This window comes from Phyllobates terribilis, unplaced genomic scaffold, assembly GCF_046119375.1.
Source record: "Phyllobates terribilis strain yellow unplaced genomic scaffold, ASM4611937v1 Scaffold_7__3_contigs__length_470593459, whole genome shotgun sequence".
In the NCBI taxonomy this organism is placed as follows: Eukaryota; Metazoa; Chordata; class Amphibia; order Anura; family Dendrobatidae; genus Phyllobates; species Phyllobates terribilis.
In genome coordinates, this window is record NW_027362767.1 from 255,481,287 (window position 1) to 255,496,792 (window position 15,506).

Here is a 15,506-nt window from a genome sequence, read left to right on the forward strand (position 1 = left end):
CTCTGTACTGTGACATTGCTGTGTGCGTTCTCTGTACTGTGACATTGCTGTGTGCGTTCTCTGTACTGTGACATTGCTGTGTGCGTTCTCTGTAGTGTGACATTAGTGTGCGTTCTCTGTAGTGTGACATTAGTGTGCGTTCTCTGTAGTGTGACATTAGTGTGCGTTCTCTGTACTGTGACATTAGTGTGCGTTCTCTGTACTGTGACATTAGTGTGCGTTCTCTGTACTGTGACATTAGTGTGCGTTCTCTGTACTGTGACATTAGTGTGCGTTCTCTGTACTGTGACATTGCTGTGTGCGTTCTCTGTACTGTGACATTGCTGTGTGCGTTCTCTGTACTGTGACATTGCTGTGTGCGTTCTCTGTACTGTGACATTGCTGTGTGCGTTCTCTGTACTGTGACATTGCTGTGTGCGTTCTCTGTACTGTGACATTAGTGTGCGTTCTCTGTACTGTGACATTAGTGTGCGTTCTCTGTACTGTGACATTGCTGTGTGCGTTCTCTGTACTGTGACATTGCTGTGTGCGTTCTCTGTACTGTGACATTGCTGTGTGCGTTCTCTGTACTGTGACATTAGTGTGCGTTCTCTGTACTGTGACATTAGTGTGCGTTCTCTGTACTGTGACATTAGTGTGCGTTCTCTGTACTGTAACATTAGTGTGCGTTCTCTGTACTGTGACATTAGTGTGCGTTCTCTGTACTGTGACATTAGTGTGCGTTCTCTGTACTGTGACATTGCTGTGTGCGTTCTCTGTACTGTGACATTGCTGTGTGCGTTCTCTGTACTGTAACATTAGTGTGTGTTCTCTGTACTGTGACATTAGTGTGCGTTCTCTGTACTGTGACATTAGTGTGCGTTCTCTGTACTGTGACATTAGTGTGCGTTCTCTGTACTGTGACATTAGTGTGCGTTCTCTGTACTGTGACATTGCTGTGTGCGTTCTCTGTACTGTGACATTAGTGTGCGTTCTCTGTACTGTGACATTAGTGTGCGTTCTCTGTACTGTGACATTGCTGTGTGCGTTCTCTGTACTGTAACATTAGTGTGCGTTCTCTGTACTGTGACATTAGTGTGCGTTCTCTGTACTGTGACATTAGTGTGCGTTCTCTGTACTGTGACATTAGTGTGCGTTCTCTGTACTGTGACATTAGTGTGCGTTCTCTGTACTGTGACATTAGTGTGCGTTCTCTGTACTGTGACATTAGTGTGCGTTCTCTGTACTGTGACATTAGTGTGCGTTCTCTGTACTGTGACATTGCTGTGTGCGTTCTCTGTACTGTGACATTGCTGTGTGCGTTCTCTGTACTGTGACATTAGTGTGCGTTCTCTGTACTGTGACATTGCTGTGTGCGTTCTCTGTACTGTGACATTGCTGTGTGCGTTCTCTGTACTGTGACATTGCTGTGTGCGTTCTCTGTACTGTGACATTGCTGTGTGCGTTCTCTGTACTGTGACATTGCTGTGTGCGTTCTCTGTACTGTGACATTGCTGTGTGCGTTCTCTGTACTGTGACATTGCTGTGTGCGTTCTCTGTACTGTGACATTGCTGTGTGCGTTCTCTGTACTGTGACATTAGTGTGCGTTCTCTGTACTGTGACATTAGTGTGCGTTCTCTGTACTGTGACATTAGTGTGCGTTCTCTGTACTGTGACATTAGTGTGCGTTCTCTGTACTGTGACATTAGTGTGCGTTCTCTGTACTGTGACATTGCTGTGTGCGTTCTCTGTACTGTGACATTGCTGTGTGCGTTCTCTGTACTGTGACATTGCTGTGTGCGTTCTCTGTACTGTGACATTAGTGTGCGTTCTCTGTACTGTGACATTAGTGTGCGTTCTCTGTACTGTGACATTAGTGTGCGTTCTCTGTACTGTGACATTGCTGTGTGCGTTCTCTGTACTGTGACATTGCTGTGTGCGTTCTCTGTACTGTGACATTGCTGTGTGCGTTCTCTGTACTGTGACATTGCTGTGTGCGTTCTCTGTACTGTGACATTGCTGTGTGCGTTCTCTGTACTGTGACATTGCTGTGTGCGTTCTCTGTACTGTGACATTAGTGTGCGTTCTCTGTACTGTGACATTGCTGTGTGCGTTCTCTGTACTGTGACATTAGTGTGCGTTCTCTGTACTGTGACATTAGTGTGCGTTCTCTGTACTGTGACATTGCTGTGTGCGTTCTCTGTACTGTGACATTAGTGTGCGTTCTCTGTACTGTGACATTAGTGTGCGTTCTCTGTACTGTGACATTAGTGTGCGTTCTCTGTACTGTGACATTGCTGTGTGCGTTCTCTGTACTGTGACATTAGTGTGCGTTCTCTGTACTGTGACATTGCTGTGTGCGTTCTCTGTACTGTGACATTGCTGTGTGCGTTCTCTGTACTGTGACATTAGTGTGCGTTCTCTGTACTGTGACATTAGTGTGCGTTCTCTGTACTGTGACATTAGTGTGCGTTCTCTGTACTGTGACATTAGTGTGCGTTCTCTGTACTGTGACATTAGTGTGCGTTCTCTGTACTGTGACATTGCTGTGTGCGTTCTCTGTACTGTGACATTGCTGTGTGCGTTCTCTGTACTGTGACATTGCTGTGTGCGTTCTCTGTACTGTGACATTAGTGTGCGTTCTCTGTACTGTGACATTAGTGTGCGTTCTCTGTACTGTGACATTGCTGTGTGCGTTCTCTGTACTGTGACATTGCTGTGTGCGTTCTCTGTACTGTGACATTGCTGTGTGCGTTCTCTGTACTGTGACATTAGTGTGCGTTCTCTGTACTGTGACATTAGTGTGCGTTCTCTGTACTGTGACATTAGTGTGCGTTCTCTGTACTGTGACATTAGTGTGCGTTCTCTGTACTGTGACATTAGTGTGCGTTCTCTGTACTGTGACATTAGTGTGCGTTCTCTGTACTGTGACATTAGTGTGCGTTCTCTGTACTGTGACATTGCTGTGTGCGTTCTCTGTACTGTGACATTGCTGTGTGCGTTCTCTGTACTGTGACATTGCTGTGTGCGTTCTCTGTACTGTGACATTAGTGTGCGTTCTCTGTACTGTCACATTAGTGTGCGTTCTCTGTACTGTCACATTAGTGTGCGTTCTCTGTACTGTCACATTAGTGTGCGTTCTCTGTACTGTCACATTAGTGTGCGTTCTCTGTACTGTCACATTAGTGTGCGTTCTCTGTACTGTCACATTAGTGTGCGTTCTCTGTACTGTCACATTAGTGTGCGTTCTCTGTACTGTCACATTAGTGTGCGTTCTCTGTACTGTCACATTAGTGTGCGTTCTCTGTACTGTCACATTAGTGTGCGTTCTCTGTACTGTGACATTAGTGTGCGTTCTCTGTACTGTGACATTAGTGTGCGTTCTCTGTACTGTGACATTAGTGTGCGTTCTCTGTACTGTGACATTAGTGTGCGTTCTCTGTACTGTGACATTAGTGTGCGTTCTCTGTACTGTGACATTAGTGTGCGTTCTCTGTACTGTAACATTAGTGTGCGTTCTCTGTACTGTAACATTAGTGTGCGTTCTCTGTACTGTGACATTAGTGTGCGTTCTCTGTACTGTGACATTAGTGTGCGTTCTCTGTACTGTGACATTAGTGTGCGTTCTCTGTACTGTGACATTAGTGTGCGTTCTCTGTACTGTGACATTGCTGTGTGCGTTCTCTGTACTGTGACATTAGTGTGCGTTCTCTGTACTGTGACATTGCTGTGTGCGTTCTCTGTACTGTGACATTGCTGTGTGCGTTCTCTGTACTGTGACATTGCTGTGTGCGTTCTCTGTACTGTGACATTAGTGTGCGTTCTCTGTACTGTGACATTAGTGTGCGTTCTCTGTACTGTGACATTAGTGTGCGTTCTCTGTACTGTGACATTAGTGTGCGTTCTCTGTACTGTGACATTAGTGTGCGTTCTCTGTACTGTGACATTAGTGTGCGTTCTCTGTACTGTGACATTAGTGTGCGTTCTCTGTACTGTGACATTGCTGTGTGCGTTCTCTGTACTGTGACATTAATGTCACAGTACAGAGAACGCACACTAATGTCACAGTACAGAGAACACACACAGCAATGTCACAGTACAGAGAACGCACACAGCAATGTCACAGTACAGAGAACGCACACTAGTGTGCGTTCTCTGTAGAAGAGACTTGTTTGGGCTAAAGAACACAAGGAATGGACATTAGACCAGTGGAAATCTGTGCTTTGGTCTGGAGTCCAAATTTGAGATCTTTGGTTCCAACCACCGTGTCTTTGTGCGACGCAGAAAAGGTGAACGGATGGACTCTACATGCCTGGTTCCCACCGTGAAGCATGGAAGAGGAGGTGTGATGGTGTGGGGGTGCTTTGCTGGTGACACTGTTGGGGATTTATTCAAAATTGAAGGCATACTGAACCAGCATGGCTACCACAGCATCTTGCAGCGGCATGCTATTCCATCCGGTTTGCGTTTAGTTGGACCATCATTTATTTTTCAACAGGACAATGACCCCAACACACCTCCAGGCTGTATAAGGGCTATTTGACCAAGAACGAAAGTGATGGGGTGCTACGCCAGATGACCTGGCCTCCACAGTCACCAGACCTGAACCCAATCGAGATGGTTTGGGGTGAGCTGGACCGCAGAGTGAAGGCAAAAGGGCCAACAAGTGCTAAGCATCTCCGGGAACTCCTTCAAGATTGTTGGAAGACCATTTCCGGTGACTACCTCTTGAAGCTCATCAAGAGAATGCCAAGAGTGTGCAGAGCAGTCATCAAAGCAAAAGGTGGCTACTTTGAAGAAGCTAGAATATAAGACATATTTTCAGTTGTTTCACACTTTTTTGTTAAGTATATAATTCCACATGTGTTAATTCATAGTTTTGATGCCTTCAGTACAATTTTCATAGTCATGAAAATACAGAAAAATCTTTAAATGAGAAGGTGTGTCCAAACTTTTGGTCTGTACTGTATATATACAGGGGGGATATATATATATATATATATAGCCTGGTGTACAGGTGGAGCTATTGCCCTGTCCTACCAGAAAGGTCCTTGAACTCTTAGATGGAGAATGCCATCTTACTGGATGGTTGTCCTATGCCCGGAGTATTGGTGCCATCCCATATAACTCGCCATACACTTTACGGTTTCTTTAATACATCCTACATATTCCAATGATCAATGTCTATGACATTCCATTTATTTTGTTTTATGGTCCATCCATGGATATACCTACAGATGTGTTTGTATGTTACAGGTAAGGGAAAGGCTGACTTCACTGCAGGGTTAATCTGAGGATTTGGTGAGGGCTTTACAAGGGTCATAGGTCACCAGGGTAATTTTACTGATATCCAGTAAGGACATGTGTTCCTAATGGCTTCCAAACAAAGCTCCAAATACCAGACAGATTTCTCCAAGGGCAAACAAAATATCCATCATTAGGACTGAGCATCTGGATGTAGAGGGCCAGGTGGGGTAAGGTGGGATGGGCAGTGGGGCATCTAAACATTAAAGAGGAGCTGTCACTTGCTTTCAATAAGCTTTGGGGTCTTTTTTTCTTTTACCTAGGTGTAAATGTCACCATTCTCCTGAATCTGGTGCAGTTTTTGTTTTGTTCCTGCGCCTCTCCGTTCCATTCCGAGATGTGATGCTTTTTTTTTTTTTCTCTGTATATAAAACTTAGCTTAGTTGGCTTAGCCAACTGGGCGTGATCCTCAAGAAGACTCCCACAGAGGGATATTTAGGACCACACCCACTTAGATAGCAAGACTAGATTTATATACAGGAAATAGTGGGCCATAATCCGAGGAACGGACAGGCGCCAAAGCACAAAGAAAAACATCACCGGATTCAGAAGGACAGCGGCATTTACAGTGGTTACAGTGGGTTAACCCTTTTCTGACGTGGAACATAATAGTATACCCCACATCAAATCTCCCTGTTTGGTGCGGGCTTCGGCGCTGAGCCCGCACCTTTCTGGGCACATGTCAGCTGATCTATACAGCTGACATGTGCCCGCAACAGCCGCGGGTGGAATAGCGATCCACCCGCAGCTGTTAACTAATTAAATGCCGCTGTCAATCTCTGACGGCGGCATTTAACTCGCGCTTCCAGGAAGCGCGTCATTGGCCCCGCCCTTCAGCGACCCTGTCACATGATTGCGGGTCACCGATGGATTGGCATAACAATTCGGGATCTGCAGGAGACCCCTGTTGTTGTTATTGCCAGATTGCTATGAGTGCTGCCCAGTGGTCGGCGCTCGTAGCAAGTGAGCAATTCTGCTACACACAGGTGATCTGATCATCGCTTGTATGTAGCAGAGGGGATCAGACAACTGCAGCTTCAAGTCTCCTATGGAGACTATTGAAGCAAACAAAAAGTAAAAAGAAATAATATAAAAGTTTAAATTAACCCCCCTTTCGCCCCATTCAAAATAAAACAGTAAGAAAATACCCCACATACACATATTTGGTATCGCCGCTTTCAGAATCGCCCAATCTATCAATATAAAAAAATAATTAATCCGATCGGTAAACGGTGTAACGAGAAACAAAACTCTAAACGTCAGAATTACGTTTTTTTTTGGTCACCGCAACATTGCAAAAACGGGCGATCAAAACCTTGGATCAACCCCAAAATGGTATCAATAAAAACGTCAGCTCGGCGCGAAAAAATAAGCCCTCATCCGGCCCCAGATCCCTAAAAAATGGAGACACTACATGTCTCGGAAAATGGCACCTTTTTTTTTTTTTTTTTTTTTTTTTAGCAAATTTTGGAATTTTTTTTTTCACCACTTAAATAAAAAAGAACCTATACATATTTGGTGTCTATGAACTCGTAATGACCCGGAGAATAATAAAGGCAGGTCAGTTTTAGCTTTCAGTGCATTTTTTTTTTTGCAATTTCACCGCGCTTGGAATTTTTTTTCCCGTTTTCCAGTACACAATATGGTAAAACCAGTGATGTCGTTCAAAAGTGCAATTTGTCCCGCAAAAAATAAGCCCTCACACGGTTATATTGACAGAAAAATAAAAAAAGTTATGGCTCTGGGAAGAAGGGGAGCAAAAAACGGAAACGCAAAATGCTCCGGTCATGAAGGGGTTAAATAAATTTTTAAAAAAAACCATCAAATCTGACATGTGTCACTTATGTGGAATGTTTCAGCAGATCCCAGTGATTTTGAGATTGTTTTTTTCTGGGCCCATTATATTTTATGATCATGGTAATTTTAGGTCGATATGTTTCGTGTTTTATTTATAAAAATATCAGAAATTTGTCAAATTTCTAAAAATTAGCAATTTTCAAGCTTTGAATGATTATCCCTTTAAGGCCACGTTCACACGTTCAGTATTTGACATCAGTATTTGTAAGTCGAAACTAGGAGTGGAACAATCAGAGGAAAAGTATAAGGCTATGTGCCCACGTTGCAGAAATGAAGCAGAAAATTTCTGCTTCATTTCTGCAAGTCCTCTCCCGGAATTCCGCATGCGTTTATTGCACGTTTATCGCGCATTTTCCACATGCGGAATTGCCTTGCATTTTTAATGCATTGCACAAGGCAATTCCGCTTGCGGAAACGCAAAATTAATGGATATGCTGCGGATTTTTGAACGCAGCATAAACGCTGCGTAAAAATCCGCAGCGTGGGCATAGAACTTGCGGAATCCCCTTGGGGACCATGGGGAGCGGAAAACCTAGCGTTTCACATGCGTTCACCTAAAGGCTTGAAAAACGCTACGTGGGCACGCAGCCTAATAGAATTATAATAGAATAGATTGTTCTCCCACTCCTGGTTTTGACTTATAAATACTGATGTAAAAGGCTATGTGCCCACGATGCAGAAATGCTCCGGATTTTTCCTGAGCGTTTCTGCATCTCCCTGGCAGAAAAAACGCATGTGGATTGTACATGCGGATTGTACATGCGTTTTCCTGCCAGGGACATGCGGATGTGAAGCGTTCTTCACTAGCATTTCTGCATGCGGGTTGACAAGCGCTTTCCAAGCGATTTTAGTATCACTTGGAAAGTGCTTGACAACTTGGTCACACTATATAAATCCATGCAAACGGCCTGGATTTATATAGTGTGTCTGAAAGAATGGTAAAAAATAAATCTATACTTACCCTCTGATGGCCCTCGCAGTCTTTATTCGCTCCGTCCTGGCTGCCGGCAGATCGCGGTACACTGAAAGGACCTGCCGATGTCAGCGGTCGCGTGACCCGTCACATGACTAAATGACTTCAGCGCAGGTCCTTCATTCCATCGCGAACTGCCAGCAAGCGAAGACAAGGAGACCGGGGGCCATCAGAAGGTAAGTATAATATTTATTTTTTATTTTATTCTTTTTTTCACAGTTTCTATGGTACCTGGGTCCGGAGGAGAGTCTCCTGTCCTCCAGACTCGGGTGCCATCTGCATATTGAAATGCTTGGATTCCGCATGTACAGATCCAGTGATGCGTAATCCATGCGCTCCAATGCAAGTCAATGGCGGTGAAAACGCAGCATTTCCGCAAAATAATTGGTAGTGCTGCGTTTTTTTCCGCAATGATAATCCGCAGCGGAAATTTCCGCAGCATGTGCACAGCACAGCGGATTATCATTAGGGAACATGGCAGACCTTCTACCAAGCGTTTTTAAAGCATTTCTGCAGCGGAACTGCCGCTGCAAAAACGCTTAAAAAACGCATAGTGGGCACACAGCCAAATACTGACCGAATACTGAATGTGTGACGGTAGCCTAACCCAGACAGTCATAACACACAAGAGTTAATATATGACATTTCCCTCATGTCTGCTTTACATCACCGCCATCTGTAAAATGTTCTTTTATTTTGTTAGGATGTTAGAAGGTTTAAAATTGTAGCAGTAATTTTTCAATGACATTTACAAAACTTATTTTTGCCACCTAAGTGTCGCTAAGTTCTGAACAGGCCGCTATAGCCGGCAGACTCTAAGGCCGTTACCCGCCATGGCAAACATCAGGACAACACCATCATGATCTCAGGGTGCCAATGGGGTTAAAGAGGGGTCCTCCCACACACAGTCATTATTGTCAGCAGCATCTAAGGGGTTAAACGGCCATGGTCAGTGATCATGACTGAAGAAGCAGGGTGTCAGCATAGTGTACAGCTGTCAGTTGCGGCATTTTCACCCGTCGGGGGGGATGCTGTTCACTTTTATCTCAGGTCAGTTTTAAGTCGTATTGGTGGTCACTAAGGGGTTAAAAGGGTTGTTGGCTGTGAACAAATCCAATTTATTAAAAGGATCCACTAATCATAAGCAGATATGGGAAATCCAGTGATCAGCTGTAATCTATGGAGAAAAAAAAACTAAGTGTTTTCCTACAGCGCCTCCACTGGAGAAATGAAGTATTACAGAGGGCCTGTTAAGATCAATGGGTTGTCTGTATAATGAAGGACAGGTTGGATCTCCCAGAGATGCTCTTTATAGTCGCTCTTCACTCTTGCCAAGGCGAGAGACCCTAAAAAGAGGAGCCCCACTCTAAGACACAATGGTGGTCATATAGGATCAGCCCAAAAGACAAAAAAAGTGCTGAATAGAATATAATTTTCCAAAAGAGGAGAAATGAAGGGCTTTCGTAACCCCTGGTGATATTATTGGCGGGGGCAGCCGCTCATTTTCCCTATAGTGGTGACCATATAATACATGGTTGCGCTGAGTCCTCTAGAATTGTATCGGCTATCCATACTAGTTTTTCTATTCCTCATAGGGAGTCCTAAATGGCATCCCCTCCATGATGACAATATGCCCTTTAATGTTTGTAATGTACAATTCCGCTTCTTACTATATGTTCACCGACCATTAATAGATTTGTCATTGAGACGGCATCAATGGGGATCCAGGAGCTTAATAGAGGGGTTAAGGTTCTCGTCTGAGCACTGCACATCTCCAAATTACACTGACGTCCCTCTGTGACGGACCCCTAAAGATGTGGCCATCTTTACAGAAACATTGAGCTAAAGGACTCATTGGAAATATCAGTGTCCAATCAAATAGCATTTAATTCATTTTTGGTCCCCCCCCCCCCTAAAATTATCAAATCAAAAATATAGAATATATACTGTAGGATTGGAATCAGCTGGGAATGATGCCTGAATAATGTGACATGGGTCTGGGCCGGTGAGAGTTAATGCGGTAGCAGTGAGAGGGGACGCTGTAGTCTGTGATATGTCACATAAATCTGGGGAGATTATTCCATCTTCCAGTGATGTCAGAATAATTAGTAACACACAGACATTACTTACGGGAGCATTACCATCCCTGGATCCTGCGCTGCCAGCGTCTGTGCTCTTCACACACAGCGTCAAGGACATTAAAGCGTCATATACAGACCGTATGGCACAAATGGGCAAAAACGGGTCAGAAATGGAGCAAAGTGTAACTGCCCTTTAAATGAGGGCATCTATAAAAGGCCTAATAATGTACCCCTGTGTGCCACCTTACACAGAGGTTCCCTGCTGCTCTGCTACCTGCTTGTAAATGGCAGCATCTGCTAATGGTTTACAGGATTCGCCGTGGACGCAGCCGGATAGATACCGATTATATTGTGTCCCGTGAGATAAGCGCCAAAGGTGTGCGGCAGCAGCCGCTTATCCCCCGGTATATTTTATATCTATATACTCCACCTATGACCACTCCTTTCCTTTACTGGTGCATCCTCATTTCACCACAGAACCAAAAAAATCTATGGCGACCATCGTCCGCTCTGGAGATAGCGAGACCTCGCACTATTCTTGCTTCATTCTGGAAACTGGAGGGTGGTCACAACAGTAAGACCCCCTAGACTGGACAATTGTGGCCAACACCATGTATACTATTTATCAACTCCCGTGTAAGTAGATTTGTCATTCAGAGCTGTAAAAAGACCGGCACTGCCGCCATGGGAAACGTAATGGCGGCCATATTGATAAGCACTCTCTTAGTTTCATTGAAGTAATTTGCAAGTCACAGCAGTCAGACACCCTGACAGGACATTGTTGGCAGCCCCACATAACATCTACCACTCCCATATTGTTAGGATACAAAGCTCTGCTGCTGCCATGGGAACCATAAGGGTGGCCATTTTGATTGGCACTATTGTAGCTTAGTTCTAGCGATTGATGGGAGTAACAGCTGTTAGACCCCCCTTACTGGACATTGGGGGCAATTTATCCACTCTCATATAGTTCTCATTCTAGTGGACTTGCCATTCAAAGCTTTACAATAGCTGAACACTGCTGCCATGGGAACCATAATGGCAGCCATATTGATTGGCACTATTCTAACTTCATTTTGGTAATTTGCAGGTGACCACAGTTAGACTGGTCAGTGTTGGCAACACCTTTTCATTTATCCACTCCCATATTGGAAGAATTCAGAGCTGTACAACAGCTGAGACCTGCCACAATGGGAACCATGTTGGCAGCCATATTGATTGTCACTATTCTAATAGCTAGACCCCCCCCGTCTGGACACTGACGGCCCGTCTTTTATATACCAACAATGTCTATGCCGAGCCACTTATCTACTTCCATTGAGCACTGTGACTAGGTGGCAATGCCATTCAGAGCTGTTGCTATGGGAACCATAATGGCGGACATTTTGAATTTTATCCAACTTTCTAGGAATATTTAACAGGTCGACTCAAGGACTGGTGATTTTTTTTATACCATATTCTTGTCAATTAAGCAACACTCTGGTTTGATTTGAGGTTTATTTACGTCAGGCATGCTGGGAGTTGTAGTTCCACAGCACAGATCTACAGACTGTTCCCTATTGTTACTTATTTAGTGACGTCAGTGACATAGTGTGGGGCCGAGCGGGCCTGAGATTTTGTCTTGAAGTGACCTTACATCCCTTTCCCCTCTGTAATCTCGGGGTCAGACCCTGTAAATTCTCAGGTGAGGGCAGCGGGCTTCAGAGACTACCTCCATGTAGATGTGCGTGCTCGCCATACACAAATTCATTCCCACAGAGAGCAAACCGCTGCCAGTATCTGTTACTATAGTAACAAGATGAGACTGCGAGATGGGGGGGAGCGGACGCCGCTCGTGATGAGGGAGCAGATTAACCAGCGCTGTGTGAGTCTGAGGACAAAATGCAACGTCTAAGCGGCGAGAATTAATAGGGCAGTATGTACGAGAGGGGACGCCGTTGGGGTACAACATGGAGGGACTGGTGATAGGGACAGATGAGGGGCCCTGGCTTTGTGATTTTTGGATCCGTAATATGGTGCATGTAGAACCCTATAGGCTCACAGAGGCCGTTTTTCCCAAATGCGGAAAAAATTGACATGTCCCGTACATATAGTGCTGCAAAGAAGCCCCCCAATGTAATAGAAAACCGTATGGACCCTGTGTGGCACGACTTTCACTGTTGATAATCTGATAATTGCCAGGGGCAACACCATTTTATGACCCCATATTTAGATACCTGCAAAATGGTGAAAGGATGTGCCCACACAATCCCCATGATGGCACTCGGAGCTGGCATCTACATTGGGCGGCTGCCAATCTATAAAGTGTAGAGCATACAGCGCCCGCCGCTGCCGTCTGCGTGCCATCCTCCGACCCTCTGGAGGACGACGTCCTTCGCTGTAATCGCTGCCTAATGAGGCAACCTGCTGGATGTACCATGGCTTCAGTCTCGTCGGGAACACGAGGATCCAAATATTTTTCATCTTTTCAAAATAAGGGAAAATCTAGATTTGGATAGATGACATCTCATGGGGTGAGGAGAAAGAAAAATGAATGCAAAAATATCATAAAAAAAGAGACGCAGGCCACCAGTGTGTGCGGCGAGACCCTCGCAAGACATCAACCACATGGTGGATCTCATCCCTCATCCCAAATCTGTGCGGAAAAATGTTACTCTTTGTTATGTGGAAAAAGTTACTATTCTACTTTGTGTTTCAGTTTTCCAGTCTTCAAATTCCTTGATTGTTGTCAGTGAATGGAAACTTTCTTGCACACGTCCAGGGTCACAATGTGCATGTGTGTGTATTAAAGCTCTGTCCTTACACGTGATTAGGATGGGATTTTGCCATTAACAGCAAGCAGAGATCTTGACAATGGCAAAGATGTTAACATTTAGTGAGCAGCCCATGACAGTTTTTGGTATGAAAGGTAAAATAAAAATGAAGGTGCAAAAATGTGCAACACAAACTGCATGTGGCTTACAGTAGGTGAGCGTAGGCCACTAAAGCCTGAAAATGGCCCAATTTGGGTCTGCTCACAGCTGGCTAGATTTCACGGTCATTAAGAAAGTTCAAAATGTAAGAAAGAAATGCAAATGTAATAAAATTGTCATTGTTTTTAAACAGCAGTATAACTGATACACATATACATACATACATACATACACCTATATATATTGTAGCAGTGCCAGGTAGGACAGGGTTAGGGTAATGTGCGGGCGGCAGAGCCCGTGTGCGTGATGTGCGGGCGGCAGAGCCCGTGTGCGTGATGTGCAGGCGGCAGAGCCCGTGTGCGTGATGTGCGGGCGGCAGAGCCCGTGTGCGTGATGTGCAGGCGGCAGAGCCCGTGTGCGTGATGTGCAGGCGGCAGAGCCTGTGTGCGTGATGTGCAGGCGGCAGAGCCTGTGTGCAGAACATTACGTGTAATCTGTAGGTAGCAGGGCCCTGTAGGCTCTGTGGGCAGATGGTGTTCAGCCTGTGGCTTTGGGCAGGGGGAGATATGTAGCAGAGCAAGGTAGGCCAGGGTTAAATCCTAGCACTGCAGGTCTTGATTAGATGCATCTGTCTAGTTTTAACTAAAAACCAGGGCCTGTGTTCACTAGGGGTGTCAGTCTGCTGGAAGAAGCAATGTGGAGTGTGCTGGAGCTGGTGAATGACCAGGCAAGATATGAGCTATAGCTGAGAGAGAGACGTGCCAGTTTCTTTCTCTGAATGGAGACTGCATGGGTCAGATAGGACAGCTGAGCAGTCTGTGTGTTGGAGCAGCAGAGAAATGTGTGGAAGCTGCAGCCTGTTCAGTGTGAACTGGCACAGAGTTGAATACTTCTGCTTGGCGTTGGAAGCTGTTGGAGCTCAGGCTGAAGGGGATACAAAGATTGGTGGGATCATGCCTGTCCTATGTACGAAGTTTTCTCTGGGAGAAAGGACTGTAATATGTTCGGGTGAGCCCGCACTGACATATGTACCTGCTGAATGAACTGTTTATTTGCTGTGATACCTTTGTGCCCAGAAGCGGCTGTTTTGTTTTTTTAATTCCTTGGAGTTTTATGAAAGCAATAAAACTGCACCTGTTTGGACCAAACTGCATTACCAGCGTAAACTTTGCCTAATGCCTACCTGGCAGCGTCAAACCTTACAATATATATACACTGCTCAAAAAAATAAAGGGAACACTTAAACAACAGAATATAACTCCAAGTGAATCAAACTTCTGTGAAATGAAACTGTCCACTTAGGGAGCAACACTGATTGACAATCAATTTCACATGCTGTTGTGAAAATGGAATAGACAATAGATGGAAATTATTGGCAATTATAAAGACACACTCAATAAAGGAGTGGTTCTGCAGGTGGGGACCACAGACCACATCTCAGTACCAATGCTTTCTGGCTGATGTTTTGGTCACTTTTGAATGTTAATTGTGCTTTCACACTCGTGGTAGCATGAGACGGACTCTACAACCCACAGAAGTTGCTCAGGTAGTGCAGCTCATCCAGGATGGCACATCAATGCGAGCTGTGGCAAGAAGGTTTGCTGTGTCTGTCAGCGTAGTGTCCAAAGGCTGGAGGCGCTACCAGCAGACAGGCCAGTACACCAGGAGACGTGGAGGGGGCCGTAGGAGGGCAACAACCCAGCAGCAGGACCGCTACATCCGCCTTTGTGCAAGGAGAAACAGGAGGAGCACTGCCAGAGCCCTGCAAAATGACCTCCAGCAGGCCACAAATGTGCATGTGTCTGCACAAACGGTTAGAAACCGACTCCATGAGGGTGGTATGAGGGCCTGACGTCCACAGATGGGGGTTGTGCTCACAGCCCAACACTGTGCAGGACGCTTGGCGTTTGAGACAGAACACCAGGACTGGCAAAGTCACCACTGGCTCCCTGTGCTCTTCACAGATGAAAGCAGGTTCACACTGAGCACATGTGACAGACGTGACAGAGTCTGGAGATGCCGTGGACAGTGATCTGCTGCCTGCAACATCCTTCAGCATGACCGGTTTGGCAGTGGGTCAGTAATGGTGTAGGGTGGCATTTCTTTAGAGGGCCGCACAGCCCTCCATGTGCTCGCCAGAGGTAGCCTGACTGCCATTAGGTACCGAGATGTGATCCTCAGACCCCTTGTGAGACCATATGCTGGTGCGGTTGGCCCTGGGTTCCTCCTAATGCAGGACAATGCTAGACCTCATGTGGCTGGAGTGTGTCAGCAGTTCCTGCAAGATGAAGGCATTGAAGCTATGGACTGGCCCCCCTGTTCCCCAGACCTGAATCCGATTGAGCACATCTGGGACATCTTGTCTCGCTCCATCCACCAACGTCACATTGCACCACAGA